We start from the raw sequence: 26,638 nt of genomic DNA, 5'->3' as shown, positions 1-26,638 counted from the left end.
ATATTACCTCCACTCTATTGGTAAAGTAATTTATTCCATCCTCTGTAGAGATCCTGGATCTCATTTGCCAGCATATTTATCTTTCCTGCCACTGCACTGTCATTCATCTGCAATCTCCACAGAATACTGGACCTGTGCAGAATTTCAATTAGGATTGATTCAACTAAATCCAGGCCAAAGAATTGACACTGACAGGGTGACCCCAAGAGAATTTAATATGCTGAGGTTTAAAAAAAAAAAAAAGAAAGAAACAACAACAACAACTGCTAAAGTGTAACACCCTCATTCATTAAGTCTTCTATATACTGGTTTTAATCTGGTTCACAATAAGCCTTTTGCAGAGACTGTGTTGTGTGCATAACCAGATTTCGAGCTGTTTTGATAACCTACAGAAAAGGTATTACCATAAAAATCTCCCCTCTCTTTCCTTTGAGGTCTAATCAACTTAAACTCAGACAGTTTGTAATGAACAGAAGAATGATTTCCACTGAGGCTGAGCAGCCTTAAGCTTCCCTTTCTGTATCTGTATACATTTTAAAATCAATACGGTGTAGGGTAATAGAGATAAAATTGCTCTAGTCCTGGCCTCTTGATTTGACAGACTTTCAGCAATTTTCGTCATAATCATTGACAGACTTCATCTGCTCGTCAGTTAAATGGCCTAATAGAATTTCCTAAGTAAGCCCCAGTTTATTAGGGCGGCTTAGTGTTTTAAAGGGCAGAAGCTTCAGCCACAGACAGTAACACAGATATTGCTCTTTTTCTACCCATTTATTTATTTATTTTTAAGTGAAGTTCAGAGCTGCTTGAAAGCAGTATTTGAGGTGAGAAAGTTTCCTTTTAATTTTGGGTGTCTAGGGATGGATTGTAGCAAGGATGGCCCATATAACCCATACAGGTGACTGCACGACTCCAACAAACAAGTTATCTCTCTTTCAGGTTCTCTTGGTCACCAGCCACTCTACCATGTAGGAAGGAGATCTTTATCATTCATCAATGGAAGGTGGTTGGCAAAAAAAAAAAAAAAGTGCTTATAAATACCTGTACCTTACTTCTGAAATGCAATGGGCTGCAAATGGAAAGACACACTTCATGGGGGTTCATATGTTACATTCAATAAGTGCGTGATCTGTGTACAAATGTACACAAATAGTTAAAATGTACACTCATACACAGACTCGCATGTAAGGTTTAACTAGTGTGCAGGAAGAGATAAAGAGGCAAAAAGCTAACAAATTGGCTACAAAAAGAGTGGTCAAGAAACCAAAACAGGAATTTTTTCTTGCAAAGAAAAAAGACCTGTGTCAAGTTGACCAGAGGCAGGGCAGATCATTTAAAATAGGGTACACCTGGGCACACCCGGCACACCCCTTGCTCATGCAAGTTATCACCCCAGTTCATTGGCCATGCCTGCTATCCCTGATGAGAGCTGGAATCCACCAACAACAGGGGGGCAGATTAAGTACCCCTGTTCTAAACCATTGTACATGATTATCTTTCTTCTGCCTCATCTGGCACTGATTGATTTTGTTGTGTTTCCTGTTACATGTGATTTATTGATTTGTTCTTAAAAATGGTGGTGTTTGTTAGCCACCCTGAAAGCTGCCATTAGAAGCTGCCTCATAGTCAGATCATGGTCCATTTAGCACAATGTTGTCTACACAGATGGAGAGCAGATGGTGAAGATGGTGAGGAATCGGAGAACTTCTACCTGCAAAGTATTTGCACCATACCCCAAACCATGGGTCTTCCCCCCGTGCCAAAGGTATGAGAGAGAATAAATTTTAAAATAAATAAATAACTATTCTATGCATATTTAGGGCTCTGTTTTGCTTTATATATTCCAGGACTGAGGTATGGCATTAATAACAATTCCCGAGGCTGAGCCCTGGTGAGAACTGGAACACCATACTATATTACATGATATTAGAAACCAATAATTGCCCACTTTATGATAAAAGCTGTACATAATGAATAAGAAACATGGCATAATTAAGAAAGAGAATGGGAAAGAATATTAAAAATTCCATATCCAATCACATTTTTCTTCCACTCGTTATTAAAGTCACAGTATTTTTCCTGGAGATAGAATCTTGATTAGTCAGGAGGGATCAAGTTACAGAAAATAATAACCTGACTCAGTGTAACTGCAGAAGCAAAAGCAAAGAAAATTTACTCAACAGAAAACCAAACATTTTAAAATAGGAGAGGGAGACACAGTCTTAATGGCTCACCTCTTCAAAAGATGAGGGTCAACCAGATTGTTTTAAAATATCTGCCCTACCTCTGGTCAACTTGGCACAGGGCTTTTTGTTTGCTTGAATGTTGACCGCTGGGAGGAGCACGGAGAGGAAAAAAATGCCATGGTGCATCTGCACAATCAAAACAGGATGCCTTAATCTGATCCAAGTGCTTTGGTCTCTACAGCCACAGCAGGCAATGTAACTCTCCAATGGTTTGACTTTACTTCCGATGATGCACTCTTCCACTGTCTCTCAAAACAGACAGAGGCACAAAATAACTTTAGTGTCGGACTAAAGGTAAAGAACATGACCTGCAGAGTTCAATGACAAAGGATGCAACCATTCCATTAATTCTCTAGATCTCTATTAGGCATCTGGAGTGTATTAGTAAGTGATGCGCTGTAAAAAAAGAAAGAAAAACTAGATGTTTTAATACTAAAGGACAGGGTCTAAAATTGGAGCACTCATGTATGGAATGGAATGGATGGAATGAATGAATGAATGAATGGAGCATCACCTGCTTGCTTGCATCAGTTCCCACCACTGAAGAGACTTGCTTATGGTCAGTAGCGGGAACTGATGCAAGCAAGTGATGTTCCACAAGCTTGTTCTTCAGTAATGGAAATGGCTACAGCAAAAATAAGCAAAGCTCTTGTTCAATCTATGAGCCTCTCCTATGTGTGCAGGTGCATGTTTTCTTATCAGATTATTAGCTTCTAGATCTCTCTGTGGCTTTCAATTCCATTGACCAGGATATCTTCCCAGAACGGCTCTGTGGGATGAAAACTGCGGGCCCTGTGCTATGGTGGTGCCACTCCTGCCTATGGGACTGAGTCCAGAGAGTAGCATTGTATGATTGTCTTTTGGCCCCCTGGCATTTGTGTTGCAGGGTTCCTCAGAGCACTATTCCATCCCCAGTGCTATTTAATACCTAAATGAAGCTGCTGAGAGCAGTCATCAGGAGTTGGGGGGGCAAGCTGCCATGAGATCTCTGGTAGCACTCAACTCTGTCTCTCCATTGCATCTGAATTAGGAGAGGTTGTGTGGACCCTGGACTGAGTGGTGGAATGGGTGAGAGGAAAGTAGCTGAGCTTGATTCCTGGCAAGACAGGGGTACTGTGGATGGATAGTTTCTGTGGATGTCAGGGACTGGGCAGAGGAGAAATGGTGGAGACCACCTCCCCATCCTGACCCTTCCAGGGAGGAGGAAGAGGAAGACAGTATAGATTTACAACAGGGGTTGGAGGTAGGTAGCAGCTAAAAAGCAGATGAGGAGAAAAGTTGGGAAATCATGGGAGAGCCAGGACAACATCCAGCTGACACGTTGTCATTAGAAAGCATTCCAGACCCTCCATCTACCAGAATCCAGGGAGCCTTAAAAGTAGGAAAGCAAAGAGCTCAAAGACAGAGGGCACTTAGTGGCATCCATAGCGGAGATGATGAGAATGATGAATGAAGAAGTTGGACAAGGGATGGAGATTCACTCAGGACAATGCCATTATCCAAGAGGCTGGGTTCTACAGCCTCTCTGTGTAAAGACTGAAATAAAAAAGAACGGTAAGAAACTTTTCCTTGTCTTTATACTTTCCTGGCAACCAACCAGGAGCTGCTGACAGCTCCCTGACAGTGTCCAGGAAATTTGTCAATTGCCTGGATGGGTCAGTTAGTCCATCATACTTTGCCACTGGATGCCTAGGAGGCCTCAGCAGCTAGAAGCACCTTTGACCAGCTGTAACTGATACAACTATGGACCAGGAAAGCTTGACCAGACTAGTTCAGCCATCTTGCAATGATCCAGCACTTAGTTTATGACAGCCAAGTTCCAGAAACTGTTTTGGACATAAAAGTGGTATAGTCCCTTTCCAGATGTCTTAAATCCTACAGTGAAACCAAATAAAAGTGCAATTGAGGGAGAAATGAGGAACTGGAAATGTGATGGGAATGTCAGTGGGGAGGCTACGAAGGTGAAGCCAAGGTGGTTCCAGAGAGATTTCGGTAGAGAAATGGGTCATCATAAAATATTTTTAGGTTGCCCAAAAACACTGCTATCATTTTAAAGCTAAATATAAGATTGGTTGGAAATATCATATCAGCAGGGGACGCATATTACATACGGCTTTCTGCAATTGTAAATTTCCCCCTTTGCAATATGATTGTCAGCAAGTAGGTGAGCTGTAACCCACAATTAGAGGATTATTACACAGCACTTGCATGCAGCACCTAGGGAAAGATAAGTTTCTTTCTGGACCAAACTCACAGGAGCTGTTGGCACTGTTGCTCCATAGTACCGAGACAGTTTGCTGAAGATTTAACAGTGCTGTGCTTTACAACTGCCCAGTCACCCAGCTTGAGTTTTTAGAAGCAGGGTTTTTCTATAATCTGCTGTTTATGCAGTTGCATGGTCTGTGCTTCTGTGCTAACCTGAATGGACAATGATATCCGGGGGAAAGGTGGTGGAGTGCACAAGGTCAGACCACCACCTTGCAACTATCACAGCTGGGCATGGATTGAACCAAAAGTCGATTGCCTGTTCATCCACTGCATTGTAACACAGCAGTTTTTGCTATGGGATGATTCCCGCATCATACATAAAGGTCCATGTATGAGAATCATATGGGAAGAGAGAGCATCTGGTTTTCTCCCACATCTTATATCTAGCACAGTAATTATAGTTTTGTTTTGTATGAGTTTATCACTTCCTTATATACCAATGTATGTTGGTATATGTGACTCTTTACAAAGTATGTGGCACCGTACTATGAATGGCACTTTACTAAGTATAAGATCACCATTCCCTACCATGAGAGGTGTACAGTTTAAACCACAACACAGAGATGAGAGAACATGAGGTAGAGCTAAGGAGCAGAGGGATATGCATTCATTTCAGTGACACACAAGCTTAGTTATGATAGAATATGGGGACTACAGGATGAATGTTTAAAGTATAACATGGGAGTACACATGGGACACGGGTGGCGCTGTGGTCTAAACCACAGAGCCTAGGACTTGCCGATCAGAAGGTCGGCGGTTCGAATCCCCGTGACAGGGTGAGCTCCCGTTGCTCGGTCCCTGCTCCTGCCAACCTAGCAGTTCGAAAGCATGTCAAAGTGCAAGTAGATAAATAGGTATTGCTCCTGCAGGAAGGTAAACGGTGTTTCTGTGCGCTGCTCTGGTTAGTCAGAAGCTGCTTAGTCATGCTGGCCACATGACCCGGAAGCTGTAAAGCGAGATGAGCGCCGCAACCCCAGAGTCATCCGCGACTGTACCTAACAGTCAGTGGTCCCTTTACCTTTTTACACATGCTTGAGATTAGGAGAGAGGGACGCGGGTGGCGCTGTGGGTAAAACCTCCGTGCCTAGGACTTGCTGAACGTAAGGTTGGCGGTTCAAATCCCCGCGGCGGGGTGAGCTCCCGTCGTTTGGTCCCAACTCCTACCCACCTAGCAGTTCGAAAGCACCCCTAAGTGCAAGTAGATAAATAGGGAAGGTAGCGGGAAGGTAAACGGTGTTTCCGTGTGCGGCACTGGTCTGGCTCGCCAGTTGCAGCTTCGTCACACTGGCCACATGACCCGGAAGTGTCTTCGGACGGCACCGGCTCCCGGCCTCTTGAGCGAGATGAGCGTGCAACCCTAGAGTCGGTCACGACTGGCCCATACGGGCAGGGGTACCTTTACCTTTACTTAAGATTAGGAGATGTGAAATACAAGAAATTCTCTGAGCTATGATTGGGTGGCACTGCTCTGCCATGGTTCCAATCCTACTTGGATGGTCATTTTCAGAGGGCAGTGCTTGGGGAGTATTGTTTGACTCCATGTAGCCTTCCATGTGGGATTCCATACTGTTTGACAGCTACCTGAAACCACTGAGTGAGGTCATCTAGAATTTTGGAGTGCACTAGCAACAATATGTTGGTGACACAGAACTCTACATCACCTCCACATCTGCAGATGTGGCAATGGTGTTTGGACCAATCCAAACAAAACTGAGCACTGTTAGTGGGTGGTTCCATAGACCAGGTGAATGGAATGTGCTCTGCTCTGCATGGGTTACACTCCCTCTGAAGGTGCATAACTTGTAAGTACTTCTGGATCCATCACTGTTGCTTGAGGCTCAAAGGGGAGGCATGCCTAGCACTAGCCTGGCTACTTTTAGGCACCAGGCAACAATGTCTGTTTTCAACCAGGCTTTTGGCTTTTAATGTGTAAAGTTTAAGATCCTTAGGGGGTGGGATGTGTTTGACTGCCTTTTATGAATGTGGACATTTTAAGCTTTTATTCTGTTTTAGTTTTACATTGATTTTGAATTTTTTTGTCACATTGCACGTTGCTTTGAATTTACTTTCTGTAAAAAATAAAAGCGGCTAGCAAGTGTAATTATTATTAATAATATGCATACAAATCCAAAGTTGAGATCTGGCCTGAACTTACGTACTTTACTAAGAAAATCTGGTTTCTTTTTTCTTTTTCTCTGTGTGTACAGAGCTCTCCACACCATGCATTCTACCTTACCTCTCTAGCAGGGGTTAATATGCCTTACATCTATATATATATAATTTTTGCATGGTGACCTGATTAAAGTAAGAAATGAAAAGATGCAGCCCAAGGCAACTAATGCAGTCTTATCATCAGTAGCTAACTAAAAAAAGCTTCGCTCTATATTCCGTATCCAAAGCACTGGGAACTGGTATCAAGGGCAAGTGCTAAAATCACACTTGATGTAAGTAGGCAACAATCACATTTCTTCAGTGGAACTCAATCCACTTCCCGTAAGTTTCACTTTTTACCTAAAGCACTATGTGATTTTGTGTTACTACCACCACCACCAAAAGCCCAGCCTTACTGGAGATATGGAAAAGAAAATGTTGTGACGTGTAGGTCCAGAGAAGTCAAACGTAACAAAAAAGATATTGTGCAGGGCTTAAAGTTTGACAGAAAATGTGTTTTCTTCCTTTGATTGATTGGATAGCTTCCACATGGATGAAATACATGCTGAATTATTTAAAGATAATTACACCACAGCGCTGTTGCTAAAATATTAAGACACGGTTATCCCATAGGAGGAGTTGTGACAGGCATTGGCACATCAAGTAATGAATAGCTATGGGGTAATGGAGAAAAGAGCTACCAGAAAATTAAGAAACAGAATGTTTCTAAGGAATTCACATTCAAGGTGGGGTGCATAAAATGGTCACTATATATCCATAGAATATTTTCCCCAGAACTGGGTTGAAACCCCCTCTGACCTTGGTAAATGAGAATTTGAGCTAAAAAATATTTTAAAAGATTAAACTGAAACAATGCCACAATTGGAACAGAATATAAAGTTTGTCAAGGTCTACTTCAAGTATCGTTAAACAGCAAAGAAGGCTAATTGCATAATAACAGACATTCCCTGATAGCAGTCATAGTTCCATTATCAGTATTCATAGTTCTCTGCATACATATCAGTATAATTTCTACCACTAATCAACATGAAGAAATGTATTAACCTGTTTGAGGACATGCTCAACTGTATTTACATTTTAATTGTTTTTCTTTCCTTCGGTGTGTAAACTGCCTTGGGAATATGTTTGAAGTGTGACATTAAAATTCTTTAAAATGAAGAAATACAAATCTTTTCTTCTCCATCTGATCGAAGCTAGCAACCATCACATAGATCTTCATAGCCATGGCTAAATTACTAAACTTGTTCTAGGTGATGGCTGCCAGTTCAAGAAGTTTCAGCAGATATGAAATGTGGACTCCCACTTTCTGATCCAAATGAGTTCTTTGGGGCATGTTATTGCAATACTCCAACCTATGCAGTAGTTCCCTGTTTAACTTCTGGGCCCAAGACAGCAATGAAGAAGATGCCTAAGGGCAGGACAGAGGTCACAGAGTTCAGTACAGCTAGGGCAGGTGAGAATTGCTTTAGTAGTCAAGTGGAGCTGTGTGGTGATGACCACCAACTTGGATGGCTTTTTTAAAAGTATGCAAATTCATGAAGGATAAGGCTGCCAGTGGAACCACAAAATTAATGGTCTTCCTCCACTGTCAGAGACAGCATACCTTTAACAAGTGTGGAGACGGCTGTTGCACTCAGTTCCTGTAAGAGCATAGGAGCCAACTCCTAGGGACCATGTTGTGATCAATTATGCTGGGCGAGGCTTACCTGGGCCCCCACAATATTTTATTCAAGATGGCACCCCTGTGTAAGAGGCAGACCTGCAGGAAGCAGTTCCAGCTGCAGTCGCCTGCGCAATGTTTGCCATCTTGCCAAAGGCTGCAGGCAGCTTTACCTGCAGCAATTGCATGTTGATTGCCCTCTTAAAAGACAAAGTCCAGCAACTGGAGGAACGTGCAGCTACGCTCCAAAGAATTAGAGAGCTGGAGCTCTTCTTGGAAGCAACAGAGCACACCGTCTCCACCAAGGAGGAGACAGGGGACTCCCCTGAGAAGGAGGCTAGTTCACCAACACAGGAGCCAGATATATGGAGAAACATGACTCAAAGAAGTAGGAGGCCCAGGGTTCACTCTGATTGTTTAGAAATACACAATCGCTTTGAGGTCCTCTCCCCTAGCATGGAAGACGAAGAGCAGACTCCATTTGAGGATCTCTCCCTCATTACAGTCGATCAGGTATATGAAGACGAGCAGCAAAGTCAGTCCTCACAGAATGTGCAGGTGACCTTGGAATGCACAGCTCACGGAAGAACCCCGACCAAACCTAAGAGGAGGCGTGTAGTGGTGATAGGGGATTCCCTACTGAGGGGAACAGAAGCAGTGATCTGTGGGCCTGACAAGATGTCTCGGGAAGTGTGCTGTCTCCCCGGGGCTAAGATCCAAGATGTAACTGAACGACTGCAAGGAATCATAAAACCCACTGACAAATACCCCTTCCTCTTGGTTCATGTGGGAACCAATGACACTGCAAGCAATAGCCCCCAGAAGATCAAAAGAGACTATGAGGCTCTGGGCAGGAAATTGAAGCAATTAAATGCACAAATTGTCATCTCATCTGTCCTCCCAGTTGAACGACGTGGCCCAGGGAGAGAGGGAAAAATAGTGGAAGTGAACAGCTGGCTTCGCAAATGGTGTAAACAGGAACGGTTTGGATTCTTAGATCACGGACTGCAGTTTCTTGAAGATGGACTTCTGGCAAGTGATGGGCTGCACCTCACAACGGTTGGGAGGAATGTTTTTGCCAAAAATCTCAGAAACCTCATCAGGAGGGCTTTAAACTGACTAATGTGGGGGAGGGAGACAGTGCTCCTGAAGGTAGGAGTCTATCAATTGATGAAGATGATCATCCAAATGTCATAGACCAAATGGAGCAAACAGCACGCAGACCTAGTGGTGGGAGGAAAAAATCCTTAAATAAGAGACACGGGGGAATGATTAATGGACTTCAATGTCTGTACACTAATGCGCAAAGCATGGGAAATAAACAAGATGAGCTTGAGCTCTTGGTACAGCAAACTAAATATGACATAATAGGCATCACTGAAACCTGGTGGGATAAGTCCCACGACTGGAATGTAATAATGGAGGGATACAATCTATTTCAGAGAAACAGACCAGACAAGAAAGGAGGAGGAGTGGCGTTATATGTCAGGGATGTGTATACCTGTGAAGAGATCCAAGATTTAGAACCACAAAGCCAAAGTGAGAGCATTTGGGTCAAAATTAAGGGAGAGAAGAATAACAGTGACCTCATTGTGGGAGTTTACTATAGATCCCCAAGCCAAACAGAGGACATAGATGATGCCTTCCTGGAACAGATGGCCAAGCATGCAAAAGGAAGGGAGATAGTAGTAATGGGGGACTTCAATTACCCGGATATTTGCTGGATGTCAAACTCAGCCAAGAGCATAAGGTCAAACAGATTCCTCACTGGCCTTGCAGACAACTTCGTTGTCCAGAAAGTGGGAGAAGCAACAAGAGGAACAGCCACTTTAGATCTGGTCCTAACCAATGTTGATTACCTGGTTAGTGGGGTAGAAGTGGAAGGATCATTAGGCGCGAGTGATCATGCTCTTCTGAAGTTTACTATACAGCGGAAAGGAGCAGCCAAGCATACTAGGACTCAATTTCTTGACTTTAAGAAAGCCGACTTCATAAAACTTAGGGAAGTGCTGGGTGAGATCCCATGGACAGTAATACTAAAATGAAAGGGAGTTCATGATGGCTGGGAGTTTGTTAAGAGGGAGATAGTAAAAGCACAACTTCAAGCAATACCAATGAGACGGAAACATGGAAGGTGCCTAAAGAAGCCAGGGTGGCTATCTAAAGAACTTTTAACTGAGTTAAGATTAAAACTGAGTTAAGATTAAAAAAGGATGTGTACAAAAAATGGAAAAGGGGGGAAACCACCAAAGAGAAATTCAAACAAATAGCCAGCACGTGTAGACACAAAGTCAGAAAAGCTAAAGCACAGAATGGTTAAAAGCAACAAAAAAGGCTTTTATGGGTATGTTCGTAGCAAAAGGAAGAACAAAGAAACAGTGGGGTCACTCAGAGGAGAAGATGGTGAAATGCAAACAGTGGACACAGAAAGGGCTGAACTCCTCAATGCCTTCTTTGCCTCAGTCTTCTCCGATAAAGAAAACAATGCCCGACCTGAAGAACTTAGAGCAAATGATTCAGCACAGGAAACACAGCCCAGAATAACTAAGGAGATAGTACAAGAATACTTGGCTAGTTTAGATGTATTCAAGTCTCCAGGGCCAGATGAACTGCATCCAAGAGTATTAAAAGAACTGGCAGATGTGATCTCAGAACCACTGGCAGTGAATTCCTGGAGAACAGGCGAAGTCCCGGCAGACTGGAGGAGGGCAAATGTTGTCCCTATTTTCAAAAAGGGGGAAAGAGAGGACCCAAATAATTACCGCCCAGTCAGTCTGACATCAATACCAGGGAAGATTCTGGAGCAGATCATTAAGCAAACAGTCTGTGAGCACCTAGAAAGGAATACTGTGATCACCAATAGTCAGCATGGATTTCTGAAAAATAAGTCATGTCAGACTAACCTGATCTCATTTTTTGACAGAATTACAAGCCTGGTAGATGAAGGGAACGCAGTGGATGTAGCCTACCTTGATTTCAGCAAGGCATTTGACAAGGTGCCCCATGATATTCTTGTAAAGAAGCTGGTAAAATGCGGTCTTGACTATGCTACCACTCAGTGGATTTGTAACTGGCTGACTGACCGAACCCAAAGGGTGCTCATCAATGGTTCCTCTTCATCCTGGAGAAGAGTGACTAGTGGGGTGCCACAGGGTTCTGTCTTGGGCCCGGTCTTATTCAACATCTTTATCAATGACTTGGATGATGGACTCAAGGGCATCCTGATCAAATTTGCAGATGACACCAAACTGGGAGGGGTGGCTAACACCCCAGAGGACAGGATCACACTTCAAAACGACCTTGACAGATTACAGAACTGGGCCAAAGCAAACAAGATGAATTTTAACAGGGAGAAATGTAAAGTATTGCACTGGGGCAAAAAAATTGAGAGGCACAAATACAAGATGGGTGACACCTGGCTTGAGAGCAGTACATGTGAAAAGGATCTAGGAGTCTTGGTTGACCACAAACTTGACATGAGCCAACAGTGTGACGCGGCAGCTAAAAAAGCCAATGCAATTCTGGGCTGCATCAATAGGAGTATAGCATCTAGATCAAGGGAAGTAATAGTGCCACTGTATTCTGCTCTGGTCAGACCTCACCTGGAGTACTGTGTCCAGTTCTGGGCACCACAGTTCAAGAAGGACACTGACAAACTGGAACGTGTCCAGAGGAGGGCAACCAAAATGGTCAAATGCCTGGAAATGATGCCTTATGAGGAACGGCTAAGGGAGCTGGGCATGTTTAGCCTGGAGAAGAGGAGGTTAAGGGGTGATATGATAGCCATGTTCAAATATAAAAAAGGATGTCACATAGAGGAGGGAGAAAGGTTGTTTTCTGCTGCTCCAGAGAAGTGGACATGGAGCAATCACTCCAAACTACAAGAAAGAAGATTTCACCTAAACATTAGGAAGAACTTCCTGACAGTAAGAGCTGTTTGACAGTGGAATTTGCTGCCAAGGAGTGTGGTGGAGTCTCCTTCTTTGGAGGTCTTTAGGCAGAGGCTTGACAACCATATGTCGGGAGTGCTCTGATGGTGTTTCCTGCTTGGCAGGGGGTTGGACTCGATGGCCTTTGTGGTCTCTTCCAACTCTATGATTCTATGATTCTATGATTCTATGATTCTATGATTCTATGATTCTATGATTCTATGATTCTATGATTCTATGATTCTATGATTCAGCTTGGATATACACCTTGTGATTTACACATTCACAGAAAATCTCTGGTCCAATCCTTGATATTCCTTGGTAAGGATGGGAAGGACTTCTGAGGGTTTTTGCCAGCCAGAGAAGAAAATCCTGAGCTCAGTGGAGCAATGGTCTCATTTGGGTTAAGGTTGCTGCCTAGTTTGTCTCATGTTGCCATTTGTCTTTTGTCCAAAGCAGAAACATTTTCCCCTGAACTAGCTCTCTCATTTGTTACTCATCCTGGGAAACAAAGAAGATAGTTTATTTTTCTGGTGCTGTTGGCTATCTTTTTCTGCACAATATCCACAACACATTTGCATCACAATCACATTGGGAATGGGAGAGGCATAGGAATAAGGTGAGAAAATGCTATTTGGGCCAAATAGTCAGCTTTCATTCCCTTGCCATGTCAAGCATTGCATCGCTGCAATTTTTTCTCCCAACCTGTTGCGTTGAACTTAATTATCTGATATTTGCTCTTGTCTCCTGGTAAAATGTGAGATGGCCTGATGAAATGTGACATTCTTGTCGGTTTTTGTTAGAAGTGAGTAGGAATGGACAAATATCCATGTAAGTCTGGATGTATTATACATTATTGATGCCTCAAAGTATTCAGAGTAATGACCTATCCCTAAATGAAGCAACAGCAGTTGAAGACCAGGAGTTATCTCATCACCAAGGAGGCGGGGGAATATCCTGGTTTAGGAACAATGCTCTTGCGAAGATCTTTGTAAATCTTTTATTGTCTCCTGCTTCCCTCTTGGGGGGTGGGGAGCAATGTCTCGCTAAGCTGAAAACACTACTCTACTTTACAGTGGCTTTCCCAACCCTACCTGGAGATGACAGGGATTGAACATGGAACCTTCTGCTTGCAAGGAAGGCAGACACTCTACCACTGAGCTATGGCCTTTCCCCATTTTGGCTTCTTTAATGTGGGATTCTCCAAGAGGCAGTTAGATTGTTGGAGCATGCCTTCTCTTTCAGATGCATGCTTGTCCTATTAATTTACTCAAGCCTTTCCTCAATGACATTTTTACTTATTCTTCATTTATCATTGTTCACTGGTGTTGCTCTGTTATTTTCACTGTTATATTTCTGGTGCTTATTTTATGTTTTTCTGTACATTGGTCTGATATTTTATAACATGAGCAGCATATAAATCTTTCACACATACCCCAGACTAGTAGCTCAGAATTCCATCATCTCCATCTAACACCTTCAGTTTGCATAATATGGAGATGAACTGCAAGGCCTCCATCAGTTCTTGAATGTGTTTTCAGTGGAAGGCTGAAAAAGAGAAAGACAGCACCATGTAGCATGGCTATTTCCCTCCTTAATATAGCCATATATCACAAGAGTCATATTGCCTAGTTCAACCTGATAATATGACAGTCATATTGGCAATCTTCACGTGACAATCTACTTAGCCTTGTTAAAATAAAAAAAAAGGGAGGGGGTGTTTTTTTAAGACAAGCAGAAACCCAGAGGCATCTCAGGGGCTAAATCTCAAACTGTCCTAAACTGACAACCAGTTCTGCCTGTTGGGACTCATCTACATTGATGGTTTTACTACACGTTGAGAGCATTTGGGAATGGTTTCAACATGTAGAGGGCAAACGACATTCAGCTATAACACTAGCAATGAGTTATAACCTTTTATTTTATATTGCTTTGTTTTGTAGCGTTTTATCAATTTTTTTGCACTCAGACGCTGACCACCGTCCAATGGTATCTGAGGGGCACTGTTAAGTTTCTCCTCCCACCTTTTGCTTCCTCCGTCCTAGCCTTTAGTTCCTACTTCCAGTTTCTCTTTTAGAGTTGTGTCTCATGTTTTCTGCCTTTTTATTTCAAGGAGCTGGGATCCCATGCAACTGTCAGGGCGCCTAAGCATCCCAGAGATTGCTTTGCAGCTCTAGCCACCTCTTGCAGAATCAAAATGCTTTCCTATTGTGTGGCATAAGGCATTTAGGTAAGGGGGTGAGGCTCAGGTGAGAGAGACAAAACTGCCCCTTGGAAGACATAGGTGTGAGGTGGTCCCACTTCGGTGGCATTATAAAGTAGGTGGTTATAGGAGCAGGCTCATCTGAACAGGAGCAAAATATACACTCCCAAATACCAAAATACACACTGGAGTGTTTGGAAGTAACACCTCAAGAAGTCACAGCCTTAAGGAATCCAGTCAGCAAAGCCAGGTCTCTAAGCATCCTCCTTGTGAACAAGTGGAAATGAAAAATGGTTTGTTAGACCTATTTTGGGATATGACAGGTTATAACAAATATTTCCCATTTGTAATGTATATCAAAGTGAACCTATTATTGAAGTATTGCTTATGAAAAACAAGTTTTTTCTGTTATACAATTAACTAAACTCAATAAAACAACTTTTATTTGCTTCTAAACTTTGATTCCTTCTTTTTTTGTACTTTAACACTCACAGTACATAAAGCTATAACAGTTTTTATAACCAGTGATTTTACTTGGAAGTAAATCCCAACAGCTCAATGGGTTTTTTTTTTACTAAGTAACACATTCATGGATTGGGGACGTTAAGGTGAGTATAATATTTTGGACAAGAAGCTACAGTTAGAACTGGATATGGAACAACTGATTGGTTCGAAATTGGGAAAGGAGTATGACAAGGCTGTATATTGTCTCCCTGCTTATTTAACTTATATGCAGAATTCATCATGTAAAAGGCGGGGCTGGGTGAATCCCTAGCCGGAATTAAGATTGCCAGAAGAAATATCAACAACCTCAGAAATGCAGATGACACAACCTTGACAGCAGAAAGTGAGGAGAAATTAAAGAACCTTTTAATGAAGGTGAAAGAGGAGAGCGCAAAATATGGTCTGAAGCTCAACATCAAAAAAATGAAGATCATGGCCACTGGGTCCATTACCTCCTGGAAAATAGAAGGGGAAGAAATGGAGGCAGTGAGAGATTTTACTTTCTTGGGTTCCATGATCAATGCAGATGGTGACAGCAGTCACGAAATTAAAAGACGCCTGCTTCTTGCGACTTAAAGGTTTTCCCAGTAGTGATGTATGGAAGTGAGAGCTGGACCATAAAGAAGGCTGATCACTGAAGAATTGATGCTTTTGAATTATGGTGCTGGAGGAGACTTTTGAGAGTCCCATGGACTGCAAGAAGATCAAATCTATCCATTCTTAAGGAAATCAGCCCTGAATGCTCACTGGAAGGACAGATCCTGAAGCTGAGGCTCCAATACTTTGGCCACCTCATGAGAAGAGAAGACTCCCTGGAAAAGACCCTGATGTTGGGAAAGATGGAGGGCAGAAGGGGAAGGGGATGACAGAGGATGAGATGGTTGGACAGTGTTCTCGAAGCTACCAGCATGAGTTTGACCAAACTGTGGGAGGCAGTGGAAGACAGGAGTGCCTGGCATGTTCTGGTCCATGGGGTCACGAAAAGTCGGACATGAATAAACGACTAAACAACAACATTTTGGAATTTTAAAAAGTATATAAGAATCAAAATAAGCTATTTGGGCACCATTGGGGGGTATTTCCAATCCTGATATGGTGGCTTTCTTATACTTTGAATTAAATCCCAATAGTTCAAAGGGATTCATGGATTGGGGACTTCAATCTTATGTGGAATCAGCCTTTCTTTGGGATTCTGTCTTAAATGTTGAGGTGAGAACTTAATATCATTTGAAGAACAACTAGACTTGAATAATATGCCTCCAAAAAATATAAAAGAAGATATCTTACAAATGGACCCTGATTAAATTTTCTGCTCATCATCACATCACTATGTATGCTTTTCTGTATGGTTTGGGCGGGTGGAAGCTTAAATAGGTTACTTATTTTATTTTTGTATCTTAAAATATTATTCTGTTTTAAATAGCCAAAAAATAATAATAAAAGAGCAAACTCTCCTCTGTCAATTTCATTGCAACAAATGTAGAAAATTTGTAAAATGTACCTTCATTTAATAAGTATGTAGTCAACAAAGGATTTGTTAAAATATGCAAGGCAAGGGCATAATCAGAATTCATTTCAAGTGGATACCAGAATTCTAGGCTAAGATTTTCTTGTTAGTGTCAGAGATAAAAAGGATTAATTAATGAAGCCTGTGCTAAAAAGATAAAGGACAGTTGGATTTTTGATAATTTTCTTGGAATCGAGAGCAAGAGAAGCACAGCATAACCTGGATTTCCGTGTTACCATGTCCCTGTTTGAAAATGTATGGAATTGCAAATAAAAGAAGCACAAAATGAGCTGCTTTGGAGACATTTTCTTTTTTATATATAAATGGGTTAACGACTAAGATCGTTAAAACTGAAAATAAACATTGTGATCCCAAGCATACTTAATTTGAAGCAAGTCCTAATTAAAAATGTGGGAGATCAAATTAAATGTTTCAAGGATTTGGCTATCTTTTTTCTGTATTCATTGCCCCATTCATGCACTACCTGAATAAAAGATCACTTTGAAGCTGAATGTTTAAAGTACACTGTGCACCAAGCCCACTGATAAGCCACATGCACAGATAAAATTACATCAGGCCTCCACAAGCTGAGAGCCACCAAACTGAATGCAGCCCACACGTCATACATGGTAGTTCATTAGGCTCATGTTATGCGTCTTTTGTACTTAGACACAGCTTCAAACTATGCAGATGAGCAAGCTTCTGCCCACACCGGTCAGATTGCCCACTCCAAGCAAAAACAGGGCTGCTTGTTTTCTGAGCTAATTTGACCTTTGTAAGTCATCCCTCCCCAGACTACCACCTGGATCCTCAAACTCTAGCCCCATTTTCCCAGGGCCATCAAAACTTTTCATCCTGGTGTTTGCAATAAATAAGCCAGAGTGGGGGAGGATGAGGGAGAAATCATATCTCCCTCTTACATATGTGCAGCATCACAACCACCACTACCCAGACAGGCAAGATTGTGCTGAAAGGGAATGGAGGGGCTGGATGAATAAACCCAGAATTCTTCTCTGGCTCAGATTTCAATTTGAGCCAAAAAAGAATTTGGACACTTGCAATAATTGCCTCTTCTTTTAGACAGGCCTTACAAGTGCACAAAGCCTATTTATGGGCCTAATCCCAGAGAATGAGAATTGGCATCTCTGACAATAGGATCCTTTACCATAGGGCTAGAAAACTGGGGTGTCTATTTGGATGCATAGAACTGAGTGAAAGGAAAGAAGATTACGGTATGTTATAAACTAGGACTTCAGAAAACTTCAGTGGCTCCATAATATATCTCTCCTTAGTCTGCATCTGCAACCGTGTGATCAGGTTGTTCTTTTATCGAGTGCCCTTTCCTCATCCTCATGTAAGATTAAGAGTAGGTTTTCAGGGATGGATGCATTATATTCACCAAATCCATAGCACTTATGTTCCATTGCTCTATTATTTCTCACAGAACTCTAGTCAGGTCATTCTGCTATCTTCTGGGTTTGTTTCTGTGGTGCTGATTCTTCCTTTTTCAGCTAGTTCCATTCCAAAATGCTTGTCCTCATCACACACATACCAATACCAACAAGTTATGTGCAGTGTTAGCAGCACTATTTGTTTGGAAGCTTTGAAGGCACAGTGGAACTGAAGACCTTTACCTTGGGACAGGGGAAAGCATTCCTTTTTCTGCTTTCATGCTTTGAGCATTGTGTACACAGAAACCAGCAGTAACCAATGGCATGATTGGCTAACTGTGATCTATCTCTTCCATGCACAGACTGTCACCACAAGATGCTTGAGCCCCAGCTATTTCTCAAGAACATAGTCAGGTCAGACCATTGGTCCATCTAGTTCAGTGGGACTTGCCAGGGGTGGGGAACCTCAAGTCAGCCCTCTAGGCTTCTCTGTATGGTCCTTGGGATATATGACCCATTGATTCATATATCAGTTTGAGCAGTATGAACTAGCTTGTTCCTGTTGGGATACTGCCAGGGACACAGGGGCATCAGGCAGGCCCCCAGCTGGCTCCAGACGATCACCGGTCTCCCATGGAACAGCAGCAGTCAGTTAGCGACACAAGCCTCAGATATGCTTAGAGACCCGTGCACGCTCTGTCAGCAGAGCGTGTAAATCTCCACACAGCAGATGAGGCAGACAGAGGCAGATGTAAGCATTATGTACAACATTTATTCAGCATAGTCCAGGAACAAAGGAAAACATGTCTGCATCCCTTTTAAAAAAAATATTATTATTATTAAGTTTTCCATTCAACAATCCAATCATATCACATTAGTTATTCCAAATTGTACCAATACATATCATAAAGTCCAAATATTTTGCCAAATTTTATATTTTTGTTGGGGGTTCCCATGCTTCAAGTTCAGTAAGGGTCCAATCATCTCATATTTCTGCTGCTTTTGATGTGCACAAGTCCCATCTTCCAATCTTCTTGTTGTTATCGTTTTTCTTCTTAATAACCTCTGAGTTGTTTCCACAGGCGAGTTAGAAGCAAGCATTATTATGTTTCTGTGTGAACTTTGTAAGGGTCTCCAGTCTTTTGTTTGCCGTAAATCATCACACGCTGATCCAAAAGTCCTGTTCAGGCGGAAGGTGCCATTTTTGTCAGTTCCAATGAAATAAGATCTAAGAGTCTGCTCCTTAATTTTCCCAGACCAGTTGCACCATAAATCAGCCTTTCCAGGGGAGATTTTGCCAGATCAAACATACAATCCAAGCATGATAACAAAGCATGGCTCACCTCCCCCTCTGACTGTTAATCTCGCAACATAGTCTGTCTCATAATGGCGGATCCCGATTAGTAACTGCATCACCAGAGAGCCTTTCATTTTCTTTCCAAATCTTCCCAAAAACAAAGCCTTTAGTTAATATTTTTATTTCCACACAGTTTATTTTCCACTCTCACTTGCAATCAGTCGTGTGACGGTTCTTCTAGGGGAGGGTTGTTAGGTAGTATCGTATTAAAAAGAAGAAGCTTCCCCCCTCCTTTCCGTTCCGTTTCAACATACCAACATCGCTGTTGTTCTTTGATGTTATCTCTGGTCCATCCCATCACTCTTAACTTCTCAGTGGCAGATTTAATTAGCAGCTGATATGCCTTTTTCTTCGCTTGAAGCATGTGCAATTACTTTTTGTATCCAATTATTTTATCTTAAGTAATGCAACTAGCATCGCTCTTAGAAGTAGTGTCCTGGAGATCCAGAACTCACTCGAGGGCTTTCCGTCCAGTGCCCCCACCCCCTCCTTCTTTTGAACTTGGGGGTGATTTATGGGCAACCGCGGATGAGGCAGCATCTTCCCATCCCCTGGGAAGAATTCTAGAGGCTGATTTACTCCCATCAGCAGCTTCTTAATTGCCTCATGTGAGCCGGAGAGATGGTATTGTCAGCCATCTTCCAAGGCGCCCCAAGCGCCCCCCCCCCAATGTCTGCATCCCTTTGTTTCCAGAAAAACAGCAGTAACACAAAAGCAACATACAACAGAAGTTCCCAACAGACTGTGCTGGGAGTAAACAGGCATGTGATACACAAAGGTCATGCTGGTACCCTTTTAAGGTGGAATGGAACTATATCCTAACATCTCCTCATAAAAATGCAAGCAGAATCTAACTTCTCCCACATCTCCCTGGCCACAATCCTACACACACTTCCCTGGAAGTTAATCCCATTGGGCTAAGAGAGGTGTAACATCTGAGTACTGAAATGTTTCAGGGACAGATCCCAGGTGGGATGAGTGGTTTCCTGTTCAGCCCAGGTGGTTTCAGGCTGATCTGGGGGCCACAAATCAGGGCTATGGGGTGGATTGGAGGGTCTGCACTCAAATTATCCCCAAATTGATTCTAAAAATTGAGAAACTGTTCATGATTTTCTTTAAAAAATAAAATAAATGATGAGTAAATCACAGCTGCCTAACTTCTAAAACATCAAGTTGAGAAATACAGATTAATTGGAATAAAAGACCAAGCTGATACGGAACAGTGAATCCTCATTATTCATTTTTTAAATAAACTTATTTGGGCTTCATGAAATGAAAGTAGTCTGAATTCCTCATTCAAATAAAATACTAATTCCTCAAACAGCTATAATCAATAGGGGACAGACTTGCTTCAAGTAGTTGATGAGTGAGTCTGACAAATCATATTAGTCTTAACTAGATAGTGTTCTGTGAGTTTCTATTCCGCCACAGCTAATGCTCTTGATAAATTTATATACTTATCCACAGCTTTCAGGGCTAAAGTGTGTTTTAATGAATGCCTACTGAAACCAATAAATCTATTTCACCTAATTGTTCCATGGATTTCATTTATAAGTTAATTGTATTTATTCATCCTGATACTGCCTGCACAAACACCTTGGCTCTTCTGTTTCCTCTTATCTATCAGTTGACCTCTTCCTTCCTATTTCTTGGAAGATCAGAAGAGTTCTGGGTCAATGCTTTCCACAAAAAGTGCAGCTGAGAGACGGAAATATATTTAGTGAGTCACTCTGTCCATTAATAACTCAGTGCTCCATGAGTTTTGTCTTCAACCAGTATGCTGAAATGCTAACAGGTTTAAGTCAGTACCTAGTGGATGATAAACAGAGCAAGCAGGCATTAGGCAATGTAGCTCAGATACCTATATGGAAGGTGTGCATACAGCCCAGAGCACACTTAGTTAGGGGCAATGATATTACTCAGTGGTCAAGCATCCATATTGCATGCAGAAGGTCCCAGGTTCAATTTTCAGCAACTCCAAGTAGGGCTGAGAGCGACCCCTGCCTGAAACCCTGGTTAGCCTCTGCCACTGTAGGCAATGTTGAGCTAGATGGACCATTGGTCTGATTCAGTATAAAGCAACTTCCCATGTTCCTAAGCTGCATCAATCAAGAGGATGCTCTCAATTAATTTTAAAGTTCATTATGGCGAGCAAGAAAGCAGCCTCTAAAGCCCATTCTACAAGTAGAATAATAACATCATAGTGTTGGGAGGAACCCATAGGTCATCGTCCACCTCCCTGTAAATACAGAAAATCTGCTGCTACATCATCCGATAGCTGGCCATGTAGCCTTTGCTTAAAGCCTCTCATAAAGGTGTGTCCATCACTTTCCAAGGCAATCTGTTCCACTGCCAAGCAGCTCATGCAATCAGGAAGTTCTTCCAAAGCTTAGGCACCCCACCCAACCCTGACCCACTTTGTAATTTCAATTTGTTAGTTTGGGTCCTATTGTAGTATCCCACTGGTTTGAAAAGAGTACTCACTGTGCAAGGAAACATTGCAACGGGTCTGCCCTAATACCAGGAAGCTGCAGGGACTTATTACATAGGCAAGGGTGGAATTCAGTGTTACATTAATACACTTGTTGTGTCACTGCAAGCATTTCTGTTCGCTGGATGAAACGATCTCTCCTCTTCTCCCCCCCCCCCATGTACTTTTCTGGGGGTTCTCAAACTCCCCCAGAGCAAACTGGGGATCATTTAGGGGGACGAGAAGAGGGGAAGCCTCATTTCACTAGTGGGACTTGTTGCACTGGCTCCCGGAAGCTTACCTCCCTAAGCTTCCAACAAGTTCCCACAGAGCTAGGGAGGAACCACACTCAGATAACAAAGGGGAGTTTTTATTACATAATAAGCATGTCTGTTAAAGAGTTGGGCCACACTTGCTACACCTACCTTCTGGAGCAACAGAAACAAATTTGCTCCACTGTCTAGGTGGCAGCCTTTCAAATGTGTGAAAATGCATGTGAAGGGGTTGAGGGAAACTGCAGGAAAGAAGGCTTATAACAAACTCCTCAAACTCCACATAGAACTTTTCTCAGTAAGTTGTTCTTGAGCAACTTGAAGTTTACACAAAGTGTGAGAAGCCTGCCCAAAGAATGTTGATCAATAGGTTCCAAACAGATAGTAACTTAAGTCTGACAGCCATATATATTATTAGATTGAACCTTGCAGCAGAAATCCATATATCCAGCAGGTTCATTGAGGGTAAATGATGGAATGATTATAGGTGTATACAAAAGAGAGGGAGGGAGGGAAGACTAGGGCTACCCGCCAGGATGACATACATTATACTAGATAGATAAGGTGCGAAACCATGGAGGAATAATTGATTTGTCTGATGGCATGCAGTGACTTACCTGTAGCCTCTTTATTGTAGTGCCAAATAAATAATGAGTTTTTGTGGTCCAGGATATGGGTCCTTTCCAGTCACTTCTCCATTTTTAATTTAAGGACAGATCCTAAACTAGAGTAAATCAGTAGAGGCTTCGGTAAAGTGATTGAGTTATGTTGATTTACCCCTCCAGGGAAGATCTGGCTCTTAGACTACAGCAAGTGAAGCAATTAGTGTAAGTTGAGTAATCAATATGGGAACAAAGCAACTCTGGCATTAGCTTCGCCTTAATGTTGTGTCAGCACTTTGAGTGTAAAACTTAACTCTCTTTCCTGCAGGGCTTACAACTTGTCTTTAAAATCTGTTCTCAGATTTTTCAGACTTCATCCACGTTCTTAATATAGCTTTCTGAATGATGACGTCTGGAATGATCAAACAACCCAAGTCTCCTGCATAAGGTGGCATGAGGAGTGAGGGTGGGGCCTGGTGGACAGGAGGTTACTAATGCTACTGTAGCCTCCCTTGACTGCTACCAGAAAAGAATGCATTTCTTCCCCTAGTAGCTACCTAAACTATGCAATTTCCTCTAACTGCTGGTGGTTAGTAATTTGGTTAGTAATTTTAGTAATTTAAAGAAGGCTGATCACCGAAGAATTGATGCTTTTGAATTATGGTGCTGGAGGAGACTCTTGAGAGTCCCATGGACTGCAAGAAGATCAAACCTATCCATTTTGAAGGAAATCAGCCCTGAGTGCTCACTGGAAGGACAGATCCTGAAGCTGAGGCTCCAATACTTTGGCCACCTCATGAGAAGGAAAGACTCCCTGGAAAAGACCCTGATGCTGGGAAAGATGGAGGGCACAAGGAGAAGGGGACGACAGAGGACAAGATGGTTGGACAGTGTTCTCGAAGCTACAAACATGAGTTTGACCAAACTGCGGGAGGCAGTGGAAGACAGGAGTGCCTGGCGTGTTGTGGTCCATGGGGTCATGAAGAGTCGGACATGACTAAACAACAACAGTAATTTGAGGTAGGTAGGTGTGTGGGTGGGTGTACACACGTAAATAAGAACGTGTTTTCCCCATTTAAAGGAAGAGTCCATTCCCAAAGAGCTGATATCTCTGACTATTGTGATAATTGGAATCATTTTCAGTTTCAAGGCTCTCTTTCACCACATAAGCACATATCCACAAGAAAAACAACTATTTGTTGTCTCTAAGATTTCTTGAGGAATAAATGAAAGAAATGCATGATGTATGTGTCTTGGCTGGCATAAAGCCAAGGAACCCATAAAGCCTTTTCAAATGTGCATTGGTTTTCATCCAAGGAGAATGATGGTATCTCATAGCATTTTGTGCTGTAGATTTACAGGCAAATATCCAATGTTACTGACTGCTTGGGGCAGAATTAAGTAGCTTTTTATGCAAGCAGAGGGCAGCTGGCAGAATCTTTTTTAAAAATAGCCACTGGTTGGTGCCGCTGTTATTTGTGGCAACTGTACACATACTGTGAAAGTAACAGGATGTCAGATGCACACCCTAAGTTACCACTCACTTATCTGTGAGGTTATTGTCTCTACCCTTATATAGTGTTCACCTCTCACTTGTCAAGGGATGTGACTTGTTGACATATAGGAGATGAAGACTTTCCGTACAATTTTGGTACAGAGAGCCTTTCTGGCTGACTCCAGAGTTGAAAATTTCAGGCACAACAGTGTAGATCCAGTTTTAATGTTACTTTAATAACATTGAAGGAAGTGCCATGAATGGCCCATATTCCTTCCGGTCCTTCCTTCATCCTATTCCTTCCTTCATCCACCAATAGAAGCCAGGAATAGAGTTTCATTCAACGTTAAGTGAGTAAACTCCCCCCCCCTCTTTTTTGTATGTTATAACCCACCCTTCGACCTCTAGTGAACGGCAGGTAAGAAATCCCATGAATAATAATAATAAAATTTCTCAGAATATATTTTTCTGGGTAAAACTGTTGGAGAATTTCACCTCTCTCCCCTGAATATAACTGATGAAGTGTCCCCTTATATCACCATTTGCAAATAATGTGTAGAATGTTAGTAGAGTTGGGTGAAAACAGCCTCCTATCTACCTGTATGTTTAGTCTATGATTTTTTCAGCATTATTTAACCTTCTTCCCTTTTTCTTTATCCCCAGTAGTATGGGAAGCTTTGCGAATATTAGGGCATTTTAATCTGGGTTCAGGCCTGGCTGCAGGACTTTTCTATATAGTAGAAAAAGAAAGAGTACAACCTCCTGCTTATTGATCTCTCATTAGCTTTGGATGCCACTGACCATGGTATCCTCCTGGACCAAAAGGTCCTACCTTTTGAACCGAGTTCAGAGAACAGCATTGGGAGAGTGCCTTTCAGCCCCTTGGCTGCTATGTTATGGGTTATTTAATACCTATATGAAGCTGCCTGCAGCAATCATTAGGAGTTGGTGGGCTGGGTGCTATCAGTATGTGTCAGAGGCTGGACTGAGGAGGAATGGTGGGAGCCGCCCCCCCCCCTTCTCCTGAACCTTCCCGAGAACGAGAAGACAGTACAGATTTAGAACAGTTTGCAGAGGGGCATAGTTCAGAGGCTGCAGAGGGCAGAAGCTGGGAAATACTGGAAGTAGACCAGCAGGAAAAAGGAGAAACTCCAGGGGAGAGACAGCTGACAGACTCAGAGTTTTGGAGAGCATTCCTGAGCCCCCCTCCCCCAGGACTAGGCGTGCTGTGAGAGTAGCCGAACAGAAAGCTCAGAGACAGAAAGCCCAGACCACCCAGTGCAGGGATGACGTATTGTAGGATGAGAGAGACAAAGTGGGGTGGGACTTTACTTGGAGCAATGCCATTTCTAGAGAGACAGATGCATTCCTTTGTCTCTCGCTGTGATTACTGAATAAACTAATTGGTAAGAACTCTTCTCTTTTTTCTGCTTCTTTGCTGCCACCGGGGGAGGGTTCTGATTCCCCAAAGCCTGACAGTATGCTGATGACACTCAGCTCTATTTCTCCATAACTTCTGAATTAGGAAAGGCTATGGGCCAGTGCTTGGGTGCAGTGGTGAGATGGATGAGGAAAAAACAAGCAGAGCTTGAACCCTGGCAAGACAAAGGCTGTATCAGTGAGTAGTTCCCATGTCCGAGAAATTGGTCAGTTGCCTATCTTAGATGGGGTTGCACTTCCCTTAAAGGAGCAGATTCACAGTCTGGGGGTGCTTCTGAATGTGGCTCTGTCACTGGAGACTCTGGCTGTCTCAGTGGCTGGAGTTGCCTTTTACCAACTGCAGTTGGTACAACATTTCCTATAACTCCTAGACTGGGCCATGTTCAGGGTGTTACTATTAGTATAAAGCACTTAACAACTTGTGACTGGTTTACCAGTGAGATCACCTTTCCCCATATATGCCAACTTTAATCTGCAAACTGGTCCTGTTACAGGTGCCACATAATATCAGATCCGCATTTGTAAGAAATCTATCTTTTAGGGTAGCAACCACTTTGGAACTCCTGGTCTACTGATATCAAATTTTCACTGTACTCTTTTTGGTGCCTGCTAAACACATTTTTGTTTAGATAATCCTACCCAGATATGAAGAATGTTGATGTGTGTTTTAATCCATTTTTAATGACAGATTTAAAAAAAAAAAATGATTCAAGTACAGTCATACCATGGTTGTCAAACACCTTGGTACTCCTGAATGCCGCAAACCCGGAAGTGAGTGCTCCAGTTTGCGAACATTCTTTGGAACTCGAATGTCCAACACTGCTTCCATAGCTTCCAATTCAGCGCAAGAAGCTCCTGCAGCCAATCAGAAGTCACGCCTTGGTTTTTGAATGTTTCTGGAAGTCGAACAGACTTCCGGAACGGATTCCATTCGAAAACCAAGGTACAACTGTAGTTGTTTTAAAGTGTATTTAACAATATCTTTACTTGTTCGTAAACCACTTTAAGGTTTACAAAAGCTATGAATTAGTTTTATGACATAAACAAAGAAGCAATGCCTGCCATTTTGTTGACAGTTCTCTTGTAATACATTGGCAGTGCTGCATAGGTTCTTAGATCTGC

General features: G+C 42.4%; 1 long non-coding RNA gene across 1 annotated transcript in view; it reads right to left on the bottom strand.

Annotated features, from left to right (window-relative positions):
* Positions 1–2,392: 2,392 nt before the first annotated feature.
* The window catches only part of LOC309345093, a 123,531-nt gene continuing 99,285 nt past the window's right edge, over positions 2,393–26,638 (bottom strand). The window contains exons 3-4 of the long non-coding RNA XR_014158002.1: positions 13,711–13,823; positions 2,393–2,642 (exon numbers count right to left, since the gene is read on the bottom strand). This is a non-coding gene — a long non-coding RNA (uncharacterized lncRNA). The remainder of the gene's footprint in view (positions 2,643–13,710; positions 13,824–26,638) is intronic.

Source organism: Podarcis erhardii, assembly GCF_964252035.2.
Source record: "Podarcis erhardii genome assembly, chromosome: 1".
Taxonomy (NCBI): Eukaryota; Metazoa; Chordata; class Lepidosauria; order Squamata; family Lacertidae; genus Podarcis; species Podarcis erhardii.
This window is presented reverse-complemented; position numbering and strand designations above follow the sequence as displayed.